Here is a 26,703-nt window from a genome sequence, read left to right on the forward strand (position 1 = left end):
CATTTGTAGTGTTGTCACTTGGTTACTGTATGTGTTCACAAATGCTTAACCTATAACGCTCTGAGATAAGCCTTGTCTGCTCGCGCCAAGCCACCTAGAGGGTGAGCAGGGGTTGTTTTAGTAGTGTAACCCCTTACCCTGACTAGAGGAAAGGTTCCCTGCTTGTCACAAGTACCTACCTGTGCCAACCAGAGAACCCGGATTCTAACATTGGTGGTCAGCGGTGAGGATTCTGGACTTGCATTTGTGACTCATGTACAGTGATTGGTGAACACTACTTAGTGAGTGCAGACCTTAAACGCAACCAATACTTGTTGGTAGATTTCTTTTTGGGACTTTCTATTTTTGAGTACTGCTAAACTTAACCATGGTGGAGAAAGCAGCATCCATAGTCTCTGTCAATACAGAATTGGAATGGGAAGAAGAGGAAATAGACAGTTACACTACAAAGCAGCTAAAGTCCTTCTGCAGGAAATTCAAGGGTCCTACTACTGGATGTAAAAACAAGCCAGAGTTCTACAAGGCGCTGAGGGCCTGGGTAGAAGCAAGGAATGCCATTGATGATAATGCAGAGGAACAGTTAGATGGGCCAGAAGGTCCAGGTGGAAGGAGGACCCCTTCCCCTGCTGGTAGCAGTGTTTCTGGTAAAAATCTATCTCCAGAGGAGCTGGCAGATAGAAGAGAGTGTAGGATGCACGAAATAGAGCTGACCAAGCTCAAGTTAAAAGGGCAGTTAGAATTGGAATGGCAAATTAGAAAGTTAGCCCTAGAGGAAAAGAAAATAGAAATGGAGCATGAGTTGATTATGAGGAAGCTTGACTTAGAGCTCGAGAGGCTTGAGACCATGAGTGTCTCAGCCCAGCAACAAGAAATGTGTGTAGCTCAGAGATTGAGTTTTGCTGAGTGGAAGGAGGAATCCAGCTCAGATCGTGGCAGCAATACTGAATTTTCTAGTGCTGAGAGAGTAGAACACACACCCAGAGATGTGGCGCCTGACTTGAAGGAGGGGGTTAACATACACCAGGATGTTCAAGGACATGAGGTAGCTCCAGTAGTGCGCAGTGTCCCTGAGAGTAATAGGGTAACTGGCGCAGGGGTTCATGGTCCTAGTGGTGGGAGGGACACTCTACTGACTCTAGATGAGAGGTGCAGGGAGAGGGGTTCCCCCAGAATTGAAGTCCTGGTATGTGAGTGTGAAGACCGCCCAGAAGAGTGTGGGTTGTGTGACAGAGACAGTCAGATACTGTCTTTCCAGTCTCAGGAGAGTGGTGTGGAGTACGTGTGCGAGGCACTGGATGGTGAGGTGAAGGGTAGTTTGGTTAACCCTGCTAGGGGGCTGTGTGATCCAATTGTGGGAGAGCATATTGTAAGTCCCTGTTTTCCAGAGCTATGCCAACACCTGTTGGGGAGTGAGTTCTCTGACCGCAGGGAGCTCACATTGGAGGCAGACCTTTTGGTGGAGTCCAGAGGGTCTGGAAAGGCATTGGGGAGTGACCCCAAGATGAGTGGTTCAGGTATCTTCAAACCCAGTGTGGTGGAAGTGGCTCAGAGTAGCCCAACTAGGTCCTGTAGTAGTGAGAAGGGTGTAGGGCCTCACGTCCTGTCTTTAAGGGGAAGGAGTGAGAATGGTTATGTCCCGGTAGTGCCCAACCTCAGTCTCAGAGCCTGGATGGTTCTTTAAGGGAACACCAGATTGGGAGCCTAGTCTGTCCTGAGGGGCTGCCCGTTATGCGGGACCCCCTAGTGTCTGGTGAACGGGGAGTGTCTGTAAGCAGGCCTCCATCAGTTCTGGTCTCTGGCAGTACCGCTCCAGTTGGGAGGGTGCAGAAGTCCAGAGTGAGGGGTGAGAGGGGGAAAGAGTCTCCAGTGGAAGAACCAGTGGGTCAGGGGCCAGCCAGAAGGGCTGCGTCCCCAGTGAATGACCATGGTGACACCACTTCTGTCCTGGGGGATCTTCGCGTACTGTCAGATGGACAGGGGTTGGGAGATCTGCGCCAGGCAGACTGTCACACGACACAGGAGTTATGTGTCACCCTCAGGGGGGGCATGTGTGCTCCCCGGGAAGTCCTGGTGCGCCAGGCGAGCGTTCAACCGCATGGGTTGGTCCCAGGGTTGGGAAGCCAGGTTCAGGTGTTGTCTGACCTGGAGGATTGGACAACTGTAATCAGTGTCCTGACCCATGTTGCTTCTAGGGGTACCACTCCAGTTGGGAGTGTGCAGTACTCTGGAAGGGGGTGCAGAGGGAGGGGGTCCTCGCCTCTGACCCCGGTGCAGCCTGAGGGTTTAGACCCTAGGTTGGAGAGCCAGGTTTAGGTTTTGTCTGACCTGGAGGGAGGGACATCTGTAATCAGTGTCCCTACCAGTCTGTCTTCTTGGTATACCATTCCAGGTGGGAGAGTACAGCCATATGGAAGGGGGTGCAGAGGGAGGGAGTCCTCGCCTCTGACCCTGGCTCAACTGAAGGGTTTAGACCCTAGGTTGGAGGGCCAGGTTCAGGGTGTCCCCCCTGAGCTGGACGCCCAGTTGCAGGATAGAACCCCATGAACTGGTGGGCGAATTGCACAGGACACCCGCCACAGGTGCCCTGGCAATTCTGGAAGGAGGTACCACTCCAAGTGGGAGGGTACAGAGCCCCAAGGAGGAGGACCGGGTGTGGGAGAGGCCACCCCACGGAGAAGCGTAACGCATCTGGAAGATCCCGTCTTTATTTCTTTTGCACCAAGAACTTCAACGCATCTGCATCGCTGCAACACTTTCGTTGCCCTGCGTGTCGCATCTAAGGTACATTGACTTAAAGTGTCGCATTTAAGAACTTAAGAGAAACTAAGCAATCTTCTACCAACTAAGCAACCGTATTGTGTATTTTTAATCGTGTAATGGTCTTGTGATGATCCTATATAAAGGATCCTTATTTTTAATATAAATACCTGTGTGGTGTCCATTTGTAGTGTTGTCACTTGGTTACTGTATGTGTTCACAAATGCTTAACCTATAACGCTCTGAGATAAGCCTTGTCTGCTCGCGCCAAGCTACCTAGAGGGTGAGCAGGGGTTGTTTTAGTAGTGTAACCCCTTACCCTGACTAGAGGAAAGGTTCCCTTTTTGTCACAAGTACCTACCTGTGCCAACCAGAGAACCCGGATTCTAACACACACATACACAGACACCACACACATACATATGTACACACACACACACACGCACACACGCACACACGCACACACCCACACACACACACACACTTGCCCTGCTCAGCTCCTTTAATTTTCTACTTTTTTTTACATCATAGTGTTTCCTTTGCTCCTACGCAACAGCCTCAGGATTTTCTGGCACAGTCTGCTACTCCATACAATGCCACAGGGTGTTGAGTACTCCAACCAGGTACAAGCATGCTGCTACATGTGAATGCAAAAGGGTGCTCTACAGAGGTGAAAGGATGCTGCAAAGGACAGGGCAAACATAATGAGTAGATAATGGACACTCTTTTCATCCTCATAGCCCGGGTCCCCATGGCCTCCTCCTATTGGCCACGTTTTTATTATGTTTGGACATTAAGGGAAGTAGCAGTGGAAAATGTTACACCTTTTTTGCATGGTTCTTGCCTCACCATTGCATCAACCACACTTTGTTGAAGACTAGCTTGAACCCCGTCTAGTCCCTGGTACTGAACTCCATAGTCACAGTTTACTGGCCACCACAAGAACTCAACAATCCTTTACTTCTGCCCCAACATGTAGCCCTTTAAAGAACATCAATACATCACAAAGTAAAAGAATGTTCAGAATACATAAAAATCTAGAGCATGCAAATATCCTCCTCTTTTAGGCTGCGACAAAACAGGAAACAACCTCTTCCTCCGCTGACTAACTTTACAAATCATTATCTGAAAGAATCCATAGAAACTCCAGATTTTATGGCAAGACCGGAGGCTCCTATTATGCTTTCTTTTCTTGTATTTATTCCAATAGCAGCAAGATAAGTATAAAAACTACACTCCCCAGAAGGCTGTAGGTGAAAACTACTGGCCAATGGGGAGAACAATAACGTAAAATAAACCAATCCTGTCAGGCCAACCATATAAGGACCTATCTGACCGCAAGCAGTCCTCTTTTCTTGCTGCTCGCAGTCAGATAAGTCGATTATTTTATTTCTCCTTTATTAAATTCTGTATTTCTAATTGTTTGGGCAAATTGAAAGTGTTACCGTTGCTTTGCTTCCGCTTGGTTTCACGCGTGTTTAATGCGCTAGGGTGCCGTGGTTACGGCTTCGTTACAAACTGCGTGTTTAGCTTCCCCCTCAGTTTCAAATTCAGCGCGTCTGCTCGCACGCTCGCTTTGTTTACCTTTGCCGGTTTTCTCCCCTCACATTTGCTTCCTCAGTGACGCCTCGCCTTTTCTGCCGTTTTTCAGCGCTGTCTGCCCCTGTATTGTAGCTTTGACTACACGGTCTCCTCAGCGCTCCTCTGCCTGTTTCTGTGACATACCTCCTCAAGCTCTTTTCTTCACCGGCAAGCTCGTTGGTACACGCCCCCTTTGTTCTTCTGTCTGGATTAACCCCTTATTTGCCAGTTTTGTCATAATGGAGATTCCCAGCTCTCCTGAGCTTGACAATGAGGAAAACACTAATTTTAAATCAGATTTAAGCCACTTTATTAATTCTTCTGTGGAGACTGCAGTTGAACACTCCATGCAGAGAGTGTCAAAGACCATGGAAAATTCTTTAATCCGTATAATGACCAAAGCTTTGGCCCAGTCTGCGGGGGAAAGCAGAAAACTAAAACTGGTTCCTTCCACTCTTTTACCCAAAAAAGTGTCACATGTGGTTAGCGAGGTTTCCTCGCGCAAGATTGAGTATGCTATTCCTCCCAGGCCTCAGTCAAAGGAGGGGTCTACTTTGACATTTGGCAAAAGTAAAGCCAAGCTTAAAAATGTGGAGGTTCCTAAGAAGCTGGTCATTAATACCATCCAGGATACGGATGATGATTATTTGTGTGACACAGACGAAGACACTCTTTTTGATCTTTTTGGTGTTGGCGATTCTTCGCCCAAGAAGCAGAAGTTATCACCCTTTGAGTCCGAACCTATCCTGGACTCAGAGGGAATGCCCATGTTTGATCCTGCTTTGATTAGACATCCGAATTCGACGGAATGGTTTCCCATTCCCCATGTGGGAGAGTATATATCTTCCAAACTGCGACAACCTCTGGATAAATCAGTCAGAGCTAAATTGAAATCTGAATGCCCCAAACATTCCTTGGCCTCCAACATTATGGTCACTCCCGCTATTGACCAACCGCTCCTCACCTTCTTTTCTAAGTTCGGTAAGGACCCTCGTAAGGGGGTGGACAGGGCATAGTCCTCTTGTCAGGACAAACTCTTGGATATGGTGGGCCCCCTTGCCCGCATTCTGGATCTGGCAGAGTCGGCGCGCTCTGAGGAGTTGGTGCTAAATCCTGAAGAGGTTTCGCTTTGGGCCCAGCGTACTTTTTGTTTATTGGGCAATGCCAATGCCGCCACTACGCATGAAAGGCGCAAAGGTCTCCTAATTAAGTTAGACCCTAAGTTAGCCAATTTGGCTTCTCAGGACCCTGGAGTCAAAGCGGACGGTTTACTCTTTGGTGATTCTTTGGTCAAAGACCTGTCTAAATTTGTTTCCACTTTCGCCTCTCTCGACAAGGCTCAGCTTTCCATCCAAAAAGTTTTTGCCCCTCGGGTTTTTGGCAGGGCCGGCAGAGGCAGGAGCCGCTCTTCCGGCTGCTTTTCCACCTACCAAGGTTCCAGAGGCGCCTCCAGCGCCGGATTTCAAGAGTACAAGCCTCAGTTTTACCCCCAGCGTGGCCGTGGCTTCCGGGGACGTGGACAGAGGGGCCACAGAGGCAACAACAACAACTCCAACTTCTCCCAACAAGGTAAGCCTGTCTCCTGGCCCTCCCGTGGGAGGGCGTTTAGCTCTCTTTCTAAACAAATGGCAAACTTTAACCTCAGACCCTTGGGTTCTCAGTTCTGTCCAAGGCTATCTCATAGAGTTTTACGCTCCTCCTTTCCAGGATACTTTGCCTCCTCCTCTGGTTTTTTCCGCCGACGTGTCGCGCTTGATCTCTCAAGAAATTCTTTCCCTGTTGGCAAAGAAAGCTATCCAAAGACTCCCATTCGATCCCTCGGGCTTTCTCAGCACCTTGTTTCTAGTTCGCAAAAAGAACAAAAAGATGCGTCCTGTTATCAACCTCAAAGTTTTCAATCAGTTTGTTGTTTACAGGCATTTCAAAATGGAGACCATTATCCTTTTGCCAGACACTCTGCGAGCCAGCGATTGGTTGGTCCGCCTGGACCTTCAAGATGCATATCTGACAGTCCCTATCCATCCCTCGCATTCCAAGTTCCTCCAGTTTCAATGGCTGGGCGTCACTTATCGGTTTTGTTCGCTCCCCTTCGGGCTTTCTTCGGCTCCTTGGGGTTTCACCAAACTCATGAAACCTGTGGTGGCTTATCTTCGAGCTTTGGGTATTCGCCTGATCATCTATCTGGACGATATTCTTCTGATGAATGCGAGCAAACCAGGTCTCTTGCGGGACCTTCAGGTGACCCAATCCCTTCTGCTCGATCTCGGGTTTCTGATCAATCCGGAGAAATCCATGTTGATTCCCTCTCAAAGTGTAGAGTTCCTGGGGTTTCGCGTGGAGTCTCCCTCAGCGTCTCTCTTTCTCCCTACCGAAAAGATCGCAGCTATCCGTTCAGAGATTTCTCAAGTTCTTTCTCTCTCCCGAATCTCCCTTCGCTCCCTCGCAAGGATCGTGGGGCTTCTCTCCGCCTCCATTCAAGCCATCTTCCCAGGTCCTCTTCATTATCGGGCCCTTCAGCGCCTAAAAATACAACATCTACGTCAGGGGCTGGCTTACTCAGATCTTATCCTCCTAGACCGAGATTCGCGTTCCGAACTGCATTGGTGGATAGACCATTTAGATGCGTGGAACGGAAGGACTATCTTCGCCACGGCCCCAGATCTTGTATTAGAATCAGATGCCAGTCTGGCGGGTTGGGGCGGTCGTTGCGGGCCAATCTCTACTGGAGGTACATGGTCTCTAGAGGAGCCGTCTATACACATCAACTGTTTAGAGATGCTTGCAGGCTCCTTTGCAATCCGCAGTCTCGCAAAAAACAAGGTAAGTTGTTCCATTCTTCTCAGGATGGACAATGTTTCTGTGGTCCGTTACATCAACCGTCTCGGTGGCACAAGATCCAAACCCCTTGCGGAACTCGCCAAGAGTCTATGGCATTACTGTCTCTTCCACAATCTCTCCCTCCAAGCCGAGTATCTCCCCGGCGATCTCAATTCCGTAGCGGATTGGCACTCTCGGTATCTCCGGGACTCCAGCGACTGGAGTTTACTTCCCTCCGTGTTTCATTCTCTCTCTCTCAAGTGGGGTCCTTTCTTCATCGACCTGTTTGCGTCCCGCCTCAATTCCCAGTTACCTCGTTTTTACAGCTGGCACCCGGATCCGCTAGCTTTAGCGACCGATGCGTTCCTTCAGGATTGGTCACTTCATCTCAATTACGCTTTTCCTCCCTTTCTTATGATCAACAGGGTTCTTGCCCAGATTCGACGCCAGAAAACGTCTCTAGTCATGGTAGTGCCCTTTTGGCAATCCCAGATATGGTTTCCTTCTCTTTTGGAACTAGCAGTGGACTTTCCGGTCCTTCTCCCTCATTCCACGGACCTTCTTCTGGACCCTCGAGGTTCCCCTCACACCCTCATTCTGGATCGGTCCCTGACTCTTTCGGCCTGGAAGCTCTCCGGCCTCTCTCTACTGACCAACTCCTTTCTCAGAAAGCTTCACTCTTTATCAGCCGGGCCTGGGCTCCCGGTACTTCCAGAGCATACAAATCCGCTTGGTCTCTTTGGTCAAGCTGGTGTCTGGAACGGTCTATCGATCCCTTTTCAGCCTCTGTGACTTTTGTGGTTAATTTTCTGGCCTCGGAGGCCAGCGCTGGCAAGTCCTATCGCACGGTGAACCTGTACAGATCAGCTATTTCACTTAATCATCATCCCATCGACAATAAACCGGTTGGCTCTCATCCGCTGGTTTGCCGTTTGTTAAGAGGAGTCCGATTTTCCAAACCTCCGATGGCTAAGTATTCTTCTTTATGGGATGTTAATTTGGTTCTTAAATTGTTTATGGATTGGCCTGACAATGCTGCTCTATCGCTGAAAATGTTATCTGCAAAACTTACTATGTTGTTGTGTTTAGTCTCCATTAAACGTGTCTCTGATGTTAGGGCTTTAGACCTTTCTTCAAGGCAGTTTTCTCCTACTGGAGTGTTGTTTCAGGTGCAGAGACGCACAAAAACAAATTTACAGTCAGTGTTTTACCCTTACTTTCCAGCTCAACCGAAATTATGTGTAGGTCGCTGCTTAAAAGCCTATGAACAAAAATCTGCTGACTTTAGGACTTCTTCCCATACCCAACTGCTCATTTCTTTCCGCAAACCTCACCTTCCTGTTTCTTCTGCTACTCTGGCCCGTTGGGTCCATTGGATCATGTCTCTTGCGGGCCTTGATGCTTCTGTGTTTGGTGCTCATTCTACCAGGGGTGCCGTGGCTTCTAAAGCCTTTTGGTCAGGCTCGCGCCTAGAGGATATCCTAAAGTCAGCAGATTGGTCTAATGATAATGTTTTCAAGACCTTCTATTGTAAACCTGTTATTACTGCTTCTTCTCTGGTTGTTGATATGCTTTGACCTAGCATAATAGGAGCCTCTGGTCTTGCCATAAAATGTAGATTTTCCTAATAAGTTATGACGGAAAGTCTTAATTTTATTAAAGACACGGAGGCGAGTATTATCCCTCCACAACAGCTCTAATTTGTTCTGTTTTCCCCCCTTAGGTACTCCAGCATTACCACCGCCTTCCTCGTGAGTCTGGTCCTACCTCACCGGAGTTCTTGACGTCGGCGTCCATCTGTCTGCCATCTTGGTATCCTCAGGATGTTTCGTCCATGGTGTTCCTCACTCAAGAACTGTTTACCTGGATATTGACTGTTTACCTACTGTTATTTTTGGTTCCTTTGTTTTCGTCTTCTTCCTAACTCGCACAAGAAAAGAGGACTGCTTGCGGTCAGATAGGTCCTTATCTGGTTGGCCTGACCGGATTGGTTTATTTTACGTTATTGTTCTCCCCATTGGCCAGTAGTTTTCTCTTACAGCCTATACTTATCTTGCTGCTATTGGAATAAATGCAAGAAAAGAAAGCATAATACTCGCCTCGGTGTCTTTAATAAAACTAAAACTTTCCGTCATAACTTATTAGGAAAATCTACATTGTCATACGACCATATAATAAGGGGTCAATGCAGAAATCTAAAAACATTACATTTAATGTTAATTGTTACAAAACATTTCTTCAAATTTTTCAATAACATATATCTTCAAATCAATTATACTCACCAGGTTGGATAATGTTAGCCTCTGTTGTCTTTAATGAAATCGAGATTCTCTACGCTTGTTAATTTGAGAGTCACCCTTTCGTTACAAGACCGGAGGCTACCATTATGCATGTTTAAAGCCATCCAATGCCACACAACTTACATGCTCCACAGCTCTTAGATAGAACCATGCAAAAGTATGTGCATTCGACCAATCGTCTGACTTTAAATTCTCAGGTAAAGATCCACCAGCCAAAAGAATCTTACTGCCCATTGTGCCCCTCGAAGAATGGGCACCAAATCTTGAAAGGTTCACACCTGCTTCATTCATATCCATGCATACCCATCTCTCTAAAGTAGCAGTTGATACTGATTTGTATGGTTTAACATATGACAACATTAACTGATCTATGCCATGAGTCCTATACTACAGAATCTTGCTCTGATAAGTTCTCATAAAACTCACCGTGCACAATGTTTCACAATCATTAAAAAAGGGATAAAAAACGGATTCAGACACTGTCTTCATTTTTTTCCAAATATCGAAATGCACTCCTTCAGGGGAATAGAATCTATAAGATATCTCTAGAGACTTAACATCTGAAAACCCTTCTGAATTAAATTAAACAAACTAATGTCGCTAACTTTATGGACATTTGTTTTAGGGAGAGGTAATTATTGCATAGCTATGAAGTAAACAGTTGAAAATCAGGTTGACATACCAGAGCGACTCATATCAAGCCCAGGGGGTCTTCTTATTCTCACACCTTTCATCACTCTTCTAAAAAGAGGATCACTCACAATTGCAAAATATTATCCAAAGCATGTCCTCCGGAAATAGCAGATCTATAACAGTTAATGGTCCTATCAGTGAGGCCTGATTTATACAAGTCCACTAAGTAATTGGTCATCTCGGCTACAGGACCTTCCACGGGATTGAGACCCATCTCCATGCACCAACTACATTTTCTCTTCCACACCCCCCTAGCTCTTTTTCTTGTTCCCAAGGCCCACAAATTGTCCAGTAAACCTTTAGCTTCACCCAAAAGGCCTGAATATCTGGTTGTACCCCTGAAATCTTCCAGACAAGAAGGTTCATTTTCCATTTTACAACTAAAGGATGCTCCTCTCAGTCCGAAACTACCAGTAGACTAAAGGATCTCGAGACCAACCAAGGTATGGTGACTGCAAGCTCCATCACCGCTGGGAACCACACATGTGACTTCAAATAAGGAGTCACCAGAATGATGTTGCTGACTTCTAACCTCACCTTTCTCAAACCACTTTGAATCATGGAAAAGTCCTGCAGGAAAGCATTTACTGCTGCTGCCTCCAGGTCTGACTGAAATACCTGGCAACCTGGAAGGTCAACCTGCTCACAAACAGATCCACCTGAACGGGGCCCCATATCTCCTGAATCTGACTGAAAACCCCTGGGTTTAACTTCCAATCACTGGAGTCTCTGAGATATCTAGAGTTTCAATCTGCTCTTACATTCTGTAGGCCTGGAATAAACTCCGCTCTCAACATAATCTTGTGATCCCAACAGAAGGACCACATTTGTTTAGCTAGTTCTAGCAGAGCTTTTGACCTTGCACCACCCATACAGTTTATATAAGAGACTGTTGTGTAATTGTCGAACTGAATCAACGTGACAGATTTTACCAATAACTCCCTGAAGCTCTTCAGGGGATTCAAACCTCCTAATATTTCTAAGCAAATTATGCGGAGTTCTTGTTCCTCCCTAGGCCATCTTCCACTTGTTTCCAAATCGTGCAAATGTGCCCCCAGACCAAATTGCAGGCATCTGATTCTAAGGGTATTCCGGGCACATTCCTGAAAATAGACTTGTCATTCCAAGCTTCGAGATTCCTCGACCACCAGCCTAGGTCCTCTTGTGTGTCCACTGAAATGGGAAGGGAATCCCCATACCATAAGCCTTACCTTAATTCCCAAGCCTTCAACCTCTGGAGGCCCCTGTAGTGTAAGGGTCCGGGAGAAATCACCTGAATGGTGGATGATAGAAGTCCCAAAACTCTTGCAAGATCTTTTAAGAACACCAGATCTTTCAGTAGCACTGGCCTCACAGCCTTATTATTTTTGTCACCTTCTTCTGAGGTAGAATCAATAAAAGAAGGATAAAAACTAATGGAATTAGAACAATTATGTGCAACATTCACTGAACCCGCCGTAGGACGTCCTACATCGTGCATAGTTGTATAACCTTATATAGATAAAAAACATATAAAAAATATTGCATTCACCTAATCAGTAAATAAACTAATATTATTGACAAAAACATTGTGGAAAATAAAATCTAGAACACAAGAACTTTGTGAACAATAATAAAAAAATAGTAAATTTTGCCTACACATTAAAACTAAGGAAACATAACAGCAAACACAAATATCAAAATATCTAGCAACAGAAAATCGATGCATTCTAAATAAAATGCCAGTATATTACATTAAATATATAAATACATATAAAATAAGTCAAAATAATATTAATATGCATAAAAAGAATGAAAAAACATTACTTAGCGTTTACCATAAATTGTGCAAAAATAACCAAAAAATCAAACTAGCCTCCAAACAAGCTTTCAAATTAAACAAAAAAAAAGTTAACAAATAGAAATGCTTTTCTAATGAACAAACAATATAGAAAGACCACAAAAATGCTCAACAAAATGCTTCCTAAAATGAATTACAGTAGGGCAGCATCACTCTGCCAGATTTTTAACCTACAAAAGAAGACTGCTACACTTCAATAGCCCTTTAAATACTACAAAGTAGGTTTAACTATAAATGAAAGCTAACAGAAATAATAAATAACTAAAAAGTATGGTAAAATAACACATAGTCAAAACTCTGTTACATGTTCATGTTTATAAATAACAGGTACATCCTGCTGAAAAGAAAAATAAATAAAGACATTGACACCAAATTTTACAAAATACAAAAAATACCACCTTGAAATTAAGTATTGTAACCAAAGCACAAAATTAAACTAAAAATAACTATTTAACAAATTTAAAAAATAAACTAAAACTAAGAAACCCCCGACTAAATTTAACAATAACAAATAAACCAGCACAACTAACAAATTATGTCTCTCAAAGAACTGCAACAAAAGTAATCTGTGCCAAAAAGAACACCAATCTGCAACTAAAACAAAGTAATGACAACATATAGAACCTAAGTTAAAATGCCAAACTCCAATGTAAAAATGTTAACATAAATATAACCTCACATATTGTTAAACAATAATAATATATGTATCCTGCAATTAAAATCCACAGATAAAATGTCAGAAACCACAAAATACATCTAATTCCAAAAAGGTAGGCTGTTATTAAATTATAGAGAATATACGTATAGTAAGGCAAGGACTACCAGTGACAAAACACACTGTAATCTAGCAAATATTATTCAAAAGCATGGTAAGGCAGGGCTACCACTAAAAATAAAATAGTTGAAAAAGTTAGAGAAAACAACCCTCCTCCTCATATTACTGAAATAGGAGTCTGAAATATTTTGCAGGCCACTAAAAGGGGCCAATATGAGCTCACAAGAGCCAACAGGAAAGATACTTAAAAATATTATACAAAGAGCTTTTGGTGGTCCTTGGGCACTGAATGGACTTGACTCCGCGCTCTGCCCTCTTGGGGTTGGTGGAGGAGTTTGGGGGGAACCGGGCCGTGCGTACCTTTATTGGAGTGGCCTGCCTTGTAGCTAAAATTGATGTGGCACGCACATGGAGGCAACCAACGCCCCCCTCAATTTCGAGTTGGCAAAAGGAGTTGATTGGTGTGCTTAGCTTGAGAAACCTATATACACAGCATGTGGACGTCCCCACAGATAGGACAGGGTTTGGGGGAAATGGTGTTCATTTTATGGTTTACCTGTGCAAGGTGATTGATGCAGCCAGTTGGGACAAAGATAATACCTTCACTGTTATGTTGTGAACAACATGTGTTGTATATCTTGATGAATGTACCACCTGTGTAATTTCAATGTAATCAATAAAATTGGTTTATAAAAATTAAAATATTATACCAAACATTCCTGAAGAAGCAAAAGGCCAAGTCCTTTACAATTCACCCTTAAAAAAGTAATTTCTAGAACATGTAGAAAGTCAGGCAAATACCTGTAGCACCTAAAACATGAAGATAGAAACCTACCCCAACGCTTGCTAATCAGATATATAAAAATTACAGCTTTTTAGTACATGACACTTTCACTAACGATAAAAGAATAATCATTTATGCCACGAATAACAATCCCTTTTCAGCCTCTGTGACTTTTGTGGTTAATTTTCTGGCCTCGGAGGCCAGCGCTGGCAAGTCCTATCGCACGGTGAACCTGTACAGATCAGCTATTTCACTTAATCATCATCCCATCGACAATAAACCGGTTGGCTCTCATCCGCTGGTTTGCCGTTTGTTAAGAGGAGTCCGATTTTCCAAACCTCCGATGGCTAAGTATTCTTCTTTATGGGATGTTAATTTGGTTCTTAAATTGTTTATGGATTGGCCTGACAATGCTGCTCTATCGCTGAAAATGTTATCTGCAAAACTTACTATGTTGTTGTGTTTAGTCTCCATTAAACGTGTCTCTGATGTTAGGGCTTTAGACCTTTCTTCAAGGCAGTTTTCTCCTACTGGAGTGTTGTTTCAGGTGCAGAGACGCACAAAAACAAATTTACAGTCAGTGTTTTACCCTTACTTTCCAGCTCAACCGAAATTATGTGTAGGTCGCTGCTTAAAAGCCTATGAACAAAAATCTGCTGACTTTAGGACTTCTTCCCATACCCAACTGCTCATTTCTTTCCGCAAACCTCACCTTCCTGTTTCTTCTGCTACTCTGGCCCGTTGGGTCCATTGGATCATGTCTCTTGCGGGCCTTGATGCTTCTGTGTTTGGTGCTCATTCTACCAGGGGTGCCGTGGCTTCTAAAGCCTTTTGGTCAGGCTCGCGCCTAGAGGATATCCTAAAGTCAGCAGATTGGTCTAATGATAATGTTTTCAAGACCTTCTATTGTAAACCTGTTATTACTGCTTCTTCTCTGGTTGTTGATATGCTTTGACCTAGCATAATAGGAGCCTCTGGTCTTGCCATAAAATGTAGATTTTCCTAATAAGTTATGACGGAAAGTCTTAATTTTATTAAAGACACGGAGGCGAGTATTATCCCTCCACAACAGCTCTAATTTGTTCTGTTTTCCCCCCTTAGGTACTCCAGCATTACCACCGCCTTCCTCGTGAGTCTGGTCCTACCTCACCGGAGTTCTTGACGTCGGCGTCCATCTGTCTGCCATCTTGGTATCCTCAGGATGTTTCGTCCATGGTGTTCCTCACTCAAGAACTGTTTACCTGGATATTGACTGTTTACCTACTGTTATTTTTGGTTCCTTTGTTTTCGTCTTCTTCCTAACTCGCACAAGAAAAGAGGACTGCTTGCGGTCAGATAGGTCCTTATCTGGTTGGCCTGACCGGATTGGTTTATTTTACGTTATTGTTCTCCCCATTGGCCAGTAGTTTTCTCTTACAGCCTATACTTATCTTGCTGCTATTGGAATAAATGCAAGAAAAGAAAGCATAATACTCGCCTCGGTGTCTTTAATAAAACTAAAACTTTCCGTCATAACTTATTAGGAAAATCTACATTGTCATACGACCATATAATAAGGGGTCAATGCAGAAATCTAAAAACATTACATTTAATGTTAATTGTTACAAAACATTTCTTCAAATTTTTCAATAACATATATCTTCAAATCAATTATACTCACCAGGTTGGATAATGTTAGCCTCTGTTGTCTTTAATGAAATCGAGATTCTCTACGCTTGTTAATTTGAGAGTCACCCTTTCGTTACAAGACCGGAGGCTACCATTATGCATGTTTAAAGCCATCCAATGCCACACAACTTACATGCTCCACAGCTCTTAGATAGAACCATGCAAAAGTATGTGCATTCGACCAATCGTCTGACTTTAAATTCTCAGGTAAAGATCCACCAGCCAAAAGAATCTTACTGCCCATTGTGCCCCTCGAAGAATGGGCACCAAATCTTGAAAGGTTCACACCTGCTTCATTCATATCCATGCATACCCATCTCTCTAAAGTAGCAGTTGATACTGATTTGTATGGTTTAACATATGACAACATTAACTGATCTATGCCATGAGTCCTATACTACAGAATCTTGCTCTGATAAGTTCTCATAAAACTCACCGTGCACAATGTTTCACAATCATTAAAAAAGGGATAAAAAACGGATTCAGACACTGTCTTCATTTTTTTCCAAATATCGAAATGCACTCCTTCAGGGGAATAGAATCTATTAGATATCTCTAGAGACTTAACATCTGAAAACCCTTCTGAATTAAATTAAACAAACTAATGTCGCTAACTTTATGGACATTTGTTTTAGGGAGAGGTAATTATTGCATAGCTATGAAGTAAACAGTTGAAAATCAGGTTGACATACCAGAGCGACTCATATCAAGCCCAGGGGGTCTTCTTATTCTCACACCGTTCATCACTCTTCTAAAAAGAGGATCACTCACAATTGCAAAATATTATCCAAAGCATGTCCTCCGGAAATAGCAGATCTATAACAGTTAATGGTCCTATCAGTGAGGCCTGATTTATACAAGTCCACTAAGTAATTGGTCATCTCGGCTACAGGACCTTCCACGGGATTGAGACCCATCTCCATGCACCAACTACATTTTCTCTTCCACACCCCCCTAGCTCTTTTTCTTGTTCCCAAGGCCCACAAATTGTCCAGTAAACCTTTAGCTTCACCCAAAAGGCCTGAATATCTGGTTGTACCCCTGAAATCTTCCAGACAAGAAGGTTCATTTTCCATTTTACAACTAAAGGATGCTCCTCTCAGTCCGAAACTACCAGTAGACTAAAGGATCTCGAGACCAACCAAGGTATGGTGACTGCAAGCTCCATCACCGCTGGGAACCACACATGTGACTTCAAATAAGGAGTCACCAGAATGATGTTGCTGACTTCTAACCTCACCTTTCTCAAACCACTTTGAATCATGGAAAAGTCCTGCAGGAAAGCATTTACTGCTGCTGCCTCCAGGTCTGACTGAAATACCTGGCAACCTGGAAGGTCAACCTGCTCACAAACAGATCCACCTGAACGGGGCCCCATATCTCCTGAATCTGACTGAAAACCCCTGGGTTTAACTTCCAATCACTGGAGTCTCTGAGATATCTAGAGTTTCAATCTGCTCTTACATTCTGTAGGCCTGGAATAAACTCCGCTCTCAACATAATCTTGTGATCCCAACAGAAGGACCACATTTGTTTAGCTAGTTCTAGCAGAGCTTTTGACCTTGCACCACCCATACAGTTTATATAAGAGACTGTTGTGTAATTGTCGAACTGAATCAACGTGACAGATTTTACCAATAACTCCCTGAAGCTCTTCAGGGGATTCAAACCTCCTAATATTTCTAAGCAAATTATGCGGAGTTCTTGTTCCTCCCTAGGCCATCTTCCACTTGTTTCCAAATCGTGCAAATGTGCCCCCAGACCAAATTGCAGGCATCTGATTCTAAGGGTATTCCGGGCACATTCCTGAAAATAGACTTGTCATTCCAAGCTTCGAGATTCCTCGACCACCAGCCTAGGTCCTCTTGTGTGTCCACTGAAATGGGAAGGGAATCCCCATACCATAAGCCTTACCTTAATTCCCAAGCCTTCAACCTCTGGAGGCCCCTGTAGTGTAAGGGTCCGGGAGAAATCACCTGAATGGTGGATGATAGAAGTCCCAAAACTCTTGCAAGATCTTTTAAGAACACCAGATCTTTCAGTAGCACTGGCCTCACAGCCTTATTATTTTTGTCACCTTCTTCTGAGGTAGAATCAATAAAAGAAGGATAAAAACTAATGGAATTAGAACAATTATGTGCAACATTCACTGAACCCGCCGTAGGACGTCCTACATCGTGCATAGTTGTATAACCTTATATAGATAAAAAACATATAAAAAATATTGCATTCACCTAATCAGTAAATAAACTAATATTATTGACAAAAACATTGTGGAAAATAAAATCTAGAACACAAGAACTTTGTGAACAATAATAAAAAAATAGTAAATTTTGCCTACACATTAAAACTAAGGAAACATAACAGCAAACACAAATATCAAAATATCTAGCAACAGAAAATCGATGCATTCTAAATAAAATGCCAGTATATTACATTAAATATATAAATACATACAAAATAAGTCAAAATAATATTAATATGCATAAAAAGAATGAAAAAACATTACTTAGCGTTTACCATAAATTGTGCAAAAATAACCAAAAAATCAAACTAGCCTCCAAACAAGCTTTCAAATTAAACAAAAAAAAAGTTAACAAATAGAAATGCTTTTCTAATGAACAAACAATATAGAAAGACCACAAAAATGCTCAACAAAATGCTTCCTAAAATGAATTACAGTAGGGCAGCATCACTCTGCCAGATTTTTAACCTACAAAAGAAGACTGCTACACTTCAATAGCCCTTTAAATACTACAAAGTAGGTTTAACTATAAATGAAAGCTAACAGAAATAATAAATAACTAAAAAGTATGGTAAAATAACACATAGTCAAAACTCTGTTACATGTTCATGTTTATAAATAACAGGTACATCCTGCTGAAAAGAAAAATAAATAAAGACATTGACACCAAATTTTACAAAATACAAAAAATACCACCTTGAAATTAAGTATTGTAACCAAAGCACAAAATTAAACTAAAAATAACTATTTAACAAATTTAAAAAATAAACTAAAACTAAGAAACCCCCGACTAAATTTAACAATAACAAATAAACCAGCACAACTAACAAATTATGTCTCTCAAAGAACTGCAACAAAAGTAATCTGTGCCAAAAAGAACACCAATCTGCAACTAAAACAAAGTAATGACAACATATAGAACCTAAGTTAAAATGCCAAACTCCAATGTAAAAATGTTAACATAAATATAACCTCACATATTGTTAAACAATAATAATATATGTATCCTGCAATTAAAATCCACAGATAAAATGTCAGAAACCACAAAATACATCTAATTCCAAAAAGGTAGGCTGTTATTAAATTATAGAGAATATACGTATAGTAAGGCAAGGACTACCAGTGACAAAACACACTGTAATCTAGCAAATATTATTCAAAAGCATGGTAAGGCAGGGCTACCACTAAAAATAAAATAGTTGAAAAAGTTAGAGAAAACAACCCTCCTCCTCATATTACTGAAATAGGAGTCTGAAATATTTTGCAGGCCACTAAAAGGGGCCAATATGAGCTCACAAGAGCCAACAGGAAAGATACTTAAAAATATTATACAAAGAGCTTTTGGTGGTCCTTGGGCACTGAATGGACTTGACTCCGCGCTCTGCCCTCTTGGGGTTGGTGGAGGAGTTTGGGGGGAACCGGGCCGTGCGTACCTTTATTGGAGTGGCCTGCCTTGTAGCTAAAATTGATGTGGCGCGCACATGGAGGCAACCAACGCCCCCCTCAATTTCGAGTTGGCAAAAGGAGTTGATTGGTGTGCTTAGCTTGAGAAACCTATATACACAGCATGTGGACGTCCCCACAGATAGGACAGGGTTTGGGGGAAATGGTGTTCATTTTATGGTTTACCTGTGCAAGGTGATTGATGCAGCCAGTTGGGACAAAGATAATACCTTCACTGTTATGTTGTGAACAACATGTGTTGTATATCTTGATGAATGTACCACCTGTGTAATTTCAATGTAATCAATAAAATTGGTTTATAAAAATTAAAATATTATACCAAACATTCCTGAAGAAGCAAAAGGCCAAGTCCTTTACAATTCACCCTTAAAAAAGTAATTTCTAGAACATGTAGAAAGTCAGGCAAATACCTGTAGCACCTAAAACATGAAGATAGAAACCTACCCCAACGCTTGCTAATCAGATATATAAAAATTACAGCTTTTTAGTACATGACACTCTCACTAACGATAAAAGAATAATCATTTATGCCACGAATAACAATTTACAAATCTTAACACAATGTAACACATGGATGATGGAGGACACGTTTATGTCATGCCCTCCACCATTTAGTCAAATATACATAATACATGGTCAATATCAGAAGGAAAGCATCCCATAAGCATATGCCCTGTTACTTAACAAAGTGCAACTTGCAATAAAACATGCTAACCTATGAAACATTAAACTAACAGCTACAACCCATAAATAATTCATTATTGACCTTGAACAAGCAATGGGTTTGATAATACTCAAGATCTACCCAAACATTCCAGTTCATGGGTTTTACCACCACTTTAACCAGAGCACATGGAGGCATCTACAAAAACGAGCATGACCACAGTGTGGTATGCTCTGTACAGAGTGTTATCACTTGTGCGGGGTTCCATGTTCCACTTGTAACGGGTGGTGCATTGGAGCTACGTGCGTCTTGGATGTGGTTGTCTAAGCTGTTCTTCCTTACTTGGAATAAACCCAACTGGAAACCTGATTTGGCTACCTTATTCCTTACTTCACATTGGCGACGATCGGGATTAAGGGAGAACAGCGTTCACTGGACCAAGACGAAAAAATATTATTTTTTTGTCCATTAAAGTGCGATTTCATACGCACCGGCGGCTGATTAATTAACCGTGCTTTGATTGCACCTGCGGCAGAATTACTGACCCTGAGTCAAGTGTCCACGTGTCAAGTCAAATCTGAGTGTTGCGGATAAAGAGACCGGTGTTCGTTTTTAAACTGAGAAGTTTTGCTCGTTTCCTGCCTTCCGGATCTATCTATGGTGGAGACCGTGGCTCGTGAGGGTGTTTACGGCTGGAATTGGGATTAGCGGAATCGACACACATACATTTTGTTATACGTTAGCTTTTAAACTTTCATGGATCGTCAAAAGTAAACAACTCACATCTAACGGAGTTTGGAACGCCATGGTTCAGTCCCCGCGCCTCTGCATCTTCACGATCGAATGACGATGAACAACGCTGACGCTGAGAGCACATGTAACACGCTGAGAGCGTGATTTCATCACATGTTTGGCGGCCATATTCAAGGGAATACTCAACCACTAGCGCGTTTCTATACAGCAAGTCTACAACGGCTGCTACGGCTATTCGATGAGAAAGCAAAGGCGAGCACTAACTTTGGTGATTCGCACACCACTTACGTAAAGAAGGAATTTTGTTTTTTTTTCTCTTTTCCTAAATTTATCTTTCTACTGTTAATTATTGTTATTGTTTCGTTCTCTTTTGTGCCATATGCTTCAGGGAAACGTTTAATTCAAAGTGTGAAATGATTTTGTAAAATATATCCACAGTAATTTTTAAATTCAATTGCATTTTCAGTGTAAGAGGTTTACTTCACATTTAACATGTCAAACATTTCCGCTCCCCCACATTTCCTACCTTCTGCGGGTGAACCAAAAATGGAATGGGACCTATGGTATCCCATGTTCATAGCCTATGTAGAAGTCCTGGAAGAGGATGGTTGTACTCCCAAAAGGAAACTAGATCTGTTGAGACACTGTCTAGGGGGTCAAGGTATTAAAGAGTTTGACGATTTACCCCCTTTGGAGAGTGCAGAAGGAGTAAATGTTTTTGAGGTCGCAGTTAAAAAAATGAGTATTAGATTTGGAAAAAAAAACAATGTTGTAATGGAAAGATTTAAATTTTATTCCCGCGCACAAAAAGAAGATGAGTCTATTGAAACTTATGTATCTGCATTACGTTCATTAGCAGGCTCTTGTGCATTTGATACTATCAATTATGAGCAAGTGTTAAGGGATCAGATAATGATGAAAACAAAGAGTAAGAAAATACAAGAACGGCTGTGGTTAGGAACTGAGTCGTCATTAACTGCTGTAGTGAATATTGCCAAAGGCATTGAACAATCGGAAAAATTTGTTAGTGAAATTAGAGGCCAGGCTCCAATATGTAATATTAAGGTACAAGATCCTGTAGTCGAGGTATCACTTGTTAAAAACCAAATTACAACTAAAAGGCCACAGTTTGTCAACAGAAAAGATTTTAGTTTTAAAGACAATAAGTCTAACAGAAGAAGTCCCATCATATGTTATAGATGTGGCAGTTTTGACCATGTGGGCAACTATAACGGATGTCCTGCGTGGAGTAAAATTTGTATCAAGTGTAAGAAAACAGGTCATTTTGGGAAAATGTGTAGGTCAATGCAAAAAATTAATTGTGTAACGTATGATGAAGAAGAAATTTCCACAGACTTCAATGAATTTAATTGCATCTCTTGCGTGACTGGGAGTAGTTGCAAGGGCTTTCCATCTGGTACAATATTTATTGATGGCAAAGAAGTGCTTATGATGATCGATTCTTGTGCATGGTACTCTATCATTGGTATAGAGCTTTTTAAAAAATTGTCGGACAAAAAGCAATTGTTGCCTCCGGATATCAAACCAGGTAGCTATTCAGGACACAAAATAGATCTGGAGGGTTTTATTTGGGCAGACTTTGACTTTAAAGGAAAAAAAACCAAGGGTAAATTATATGTTGCAACCAAGGGAGTATCCATTTTGGGATGGCCACATCAACAAGAGTTGGGGATCAAGTTGGATCCTAATGCTTCGCCACCTGTATACAGCATGGTGGCAGAGGATGAAGCATTTGTTCACACCATAAAAAGTTTGTATCCTAAAGTATTTCAGGATACTCTTGGAGAGTACACTAATTTCAAACACAAGATTATCCTGAAAGATTCAGCTCAGCCCGTAAGACACAGAGTACGTAATGTACCTTTGGCCTATCGCACTAAATTGAAGGACATATTGGGTGATTTGGTGTCAAGAAACGTTATTGAACCAATTGAATCTTCCCCTTGGGTTTCTCCGGTGGTTCTTTCGCTCAAAAGCAATGGTGATTTACGCTTGTGTGTAGATTTACGCAGTTTAAACAAAGAGATCTGGATCGACAGACATCCATTGCCAAATATACATGAGATGATATCAACACTCTCTGGTGCGTGTGTGTTTTCCACTGTAGATTTGGCAAGTGCGTACCATCAGATTGTTTTACATGAGGAATCTAGATCTCTAACAGCCTTCATCACACCCGAAGGCATGTTTCAATTTTTAAGGATGCCTTTTGGGTTAGCTAGTGCAGCTTCAGTTTTTCAAAGGATCATGAAAGAGGTGTTGGAGAATTGTCCTGGTGCGATTGCGTTCCAGGACGATATTTTAATTTTTGGAAGAAATTTCGAGGAACATGATTCTAATTTAAAAAAGGTTTTAGATGCTGTACAAAACAAAGGGCTAGCATTGAAATTCTCTAAATGTAAGTTTAGGAAAAGTAGAGTAGAATATTTAGGACATGAAATATCAAGTGAAGGAATTAAACCTAAAGTAGACCATGTGAGGAGTGTCCAAAAAGCACCGGCACCTACCAATAGAGAGCAGTTGCTATCCTTTTTAGGTCTGACTGAATTTTATAGCAAATTCGTGAAGAATTATTCTTCAAAAGTATTCCCCCTACGTGAGTTATTAAAGAAAAATGCGAAATTCATCTGGGGTAACCAACAGAATTTAGCCTTTGAAATTCTAAAAAACGATATCAGTTCTGCTCCTTTCTTGAGACCATTTGAGATTGGTGGTGAATGCATAGTGGCTGTGGATGCTAGTAGTACAGGTTTAGGGGCGGTTCTGATGCAGAAGAACTTTGGAGAGGAGTTTGTGATATCTTATGCCTCTAGGTCGCTACGAGGGGCAGAATTCAACTATTCCACAATTGAGAGGGAGTTGCTCGCTTGTACTTGGGCGGCACAACATTTTAGGCAATTTTTGTGGGGAACAAAGTTCCAATTGAGGACAGACCATAAACCTCTAATTAATATGTTAGCAGCTGGTGGGGGCAGAACACTTACAGCGCGGTTAGCAAGACTAGCCGCAAAATTACAAGAATATCAGTGTTCTGTGGTGTATATTCCTGGCCGGATGAATGTACATGCAGATTGTATGTCACGATTGTCTTTGCCTTGGTCCGATGCCCCAGATTTAGATGGGGAAAAAGAAGAATGTGATGTAGCATTCACTATGGAGGATATTAACCACAGTATAGGATCAAGTTGTTTTTCAAAAGAGTTGTGGGATAGAGAAATGTCTAAAGATGTTACACTGAACAATGTGATAAATTATCTCTGTGTTGGCTGGCCGGAGGAGAGGAAGCTAAGTGGAGATATCAGTTCGTTTTTTAAAATAAGAGACGAACTTATGTTTTCACATGGTTTTGTAAGTAGGGGTGATAAAATAGTACCTCCACTAGGAATTAGAAACAATTTGATTAATCTTTCCCATGAAGGACATATGGGCATGTCATGTACCAAAAGACGTTTAAGAGAATTTTACTGGTGGCCTTGCATTGACAGCATGGTTGATAAATGGGTTAGGAATTGTGCTTTCTGCTCCAAAAGTGATAAGACTGTCAAACCACTTTCGGTGGGTGTTTCACCGATTGAGTATTCACAAGGACCATGGGAAAAGCTGGGTATTGACATAATTGGCCCTTTGGGTCTTACACCTGTGAAAAATGTTTTTGCATTAGTGCTAGTGGACTATTTCTCTAAATGGCTGGAAGTCAAAATTGTGGACAAAATCACAACGACTCAAGTTATAGAGTTCTTGGACAATGTTTTTAGCAGGGAGGGTTTGCCTGCTGAACTTGTTTCTGACAATGGCCCACAATTCATTAGTAAAGAGCTAGAATTGTTTTTAAATAAGTGCGGTATTATCCACAAGAAAGTGTCTAATTACAATCCTATGGCCAATGGTCAAGTGGAACGATTTAACAGAGTGGTAAAAGAATCTATACAATTGGCTGTCAAAAGTAACTTAGATTGGAGGAAAGCTTTGAGAGCTACTTTGCTAACTTATCGTACTTCTCCTCATTCTGTAACTGGCTGCTCTCCATTTGAGATGTTAAGAGGGAGAAAAGCAAGTTCGAAACTCAGACCTTGGTGGTTAAAATCTAACGGATTTAGTGATCCTTTGGTAGATGTTGAAGCGGTCAGAGAACGTGTTCTAAGATACCAAGATAAAATGCGAAGGGGAAGTTGCACAAAACGACTTTCCAACCATAAAATTAAAATTGGTGACTTGGTACGTGTCAAGTTTGGGTGTCCTGACAAAAAATGGTCTAAGTGGTCTGATCCCCTCAAAGTAATTGAGGTTTTTAGCAAAGCTGTTAGAGTTCAAGGTGGGAAGATCTGGAATTTTAGACGAGTATCCATGTATAGGTCTAACAATGATTTTAGCAAGTTAGATGTCATGCCTAAAAAGGATTTGGGAACTAAGGTGATTTTGGATGACTGTCAAAATTTCTTTGACACTTTTGATGGTTCTTCTGGGCAAGATTTTCGTGTTCCTCCTGCGAATGTCCAAGAAACATGTGGAGCTCCATTGGATTCAATTTTAAGCCCAGACGATGTAACAACAACCTTAGCTCTTCCTGTGAATCAAAATGATGAGGTATCCGTTCTAAGGAAAAGTTCTCGTATTAGGAAATTACCTGTTAAATTGAATGATTTTGTTAGATTTTGATTTCTTTCAAATGTTAACTGTGTTGTAAGTTCTTTGATTACATGAATGTTTTTTTTTTTTTTTATTTATTTTTTATTTTAAGGGGGAAGGTGTGTGGTATGCTCTGTACAGAATGTTATCACTTGTGCGGGGTTCCATGTTCCACTTGTAACGGGTGGTGCATTGGAGCTACGTGCGTCTTGGATGTGGTTGTCTAAGCTGTTCTTCCTTACTTGGAATAAACCCAACTGGAAACCTGATTTGGCAACCTTATTCCTTACTTCACACAGGATATGCAACCAAGCTAGAATTTGCAAATGAAATATGAAGGCAGATAGCTTTAGCTTTCATCCCTGTAAGAAAATTCACTAAACACTATGATATGTTAATTGAATCCCCCTATTACCAATAAAATGAAACCCAACTACCTCCGCTAATGGATTATTTTAATGGTATTTGAGTTGGTCGCCTGCACCGATCTAGCCACAGATACCAACCCAAGTAGAATGTAGAATGTCTACAACAGCACAATTCCTTTCAATGAACACTTGCAAGTGATAGAGATCTGGACTCGGCCTGTGTGATATGCCAGCTGCCCCAAGGCCGCCTGTTAAGTTATGTCTCTCCTGTGGTCCTAACCATCCATCACAAGGGAACCCCCACTTCCCACGTTTTGTTTCTTCCCCACATAATGCTTCCATATTCTTGCACACTTAAGGCTTCATAAACCCATGCGCCTCACTTACAAGTGTCACTGGTTTAAGTGTAGCCTTTATTAACAATTGTCATTCTCTTTAACAGGGCGCTTTGTTTTGTTACACATATACAAGCCACCTGAAGCACAATGACAATTTCCTCAAGCATTTGATGCCTCGTGCAACTCGTGCATAACCACGCCCCCTATTGGGCAGAGCAAGTCCCTTGAGGAGCAACGGCTGCAAGCAGGTATAAAAAGACACCCAAACTGACGCCTTCTGCTCGGCTTCTTTCTCCTGCTCTTGCTGGTGTCTTTCTCTACCAGGGCTTCACTTACCAGTCCAGTTGGAGCCTCCCTCAGGTCTGTCTTCCCGCTACTGCTGATTCCCATATTGGAACCTTCCAGCCTTGTCCCGGAGCTTCGATCCTACAAAACAAAAGACGAAACAGATAAGCGGTATTCCCGCGTAGACGTGCACCACTTGCTGTATTAATAAAATAAAATCAGGTTCTCCAGTGGACCCATGCCCGGCCAGATTCTTTAAGTTATTAGCCCCCGGGCTCAATTCCACACTGAACCCTATCTGGAACTCATCACTAGAGACTGGGGTTTTTCCAACTATTTGGATAAAAGCTTATGTTCAGCCTATCCTCAAGAAAGAGGATGCTGACCCAGCAGAGCTAAAAGAATTTAGGCTCATATCTCTTCTCCCAGCCCCGGCCAAAATTCTGGAAAAAGAAGTCCAGAGACAACTCTCAGACTTCCTGGAATCGAACAACCATCTTCACGATTCTCAGTCAGGTTTTAGGTCGGGTTACAGCACGGAGACAGCTCTGCTTGAAGTGGCCGAATAGATCCGTGAAACTCTAGATCAGGGTAGCTGTGCAATGTTGGTGCTGCTGGATTTGTCCGCAGCCTTTGACACGGTGTCACATAGGATTCTCCTGAACAGACTCCATCAGTCAGGAGTGACGGAAACTGTTTTGTCATGGTTCCGTTCATTTCTTGA

This window comes from Triturus cristatus, chromosome 5_1 (genome assembly GCF_964204655.1).
Source record: "Triturus cristatus chromosome 5_1, aTriCri1.1, whole genome shotgun sequence".
Taxonomy (NCBI): Eukaryota; Metazoa; Chordata; class Amphibia; order Caudata; family Salamandridae; genus Triturus; species Triturus cristatus.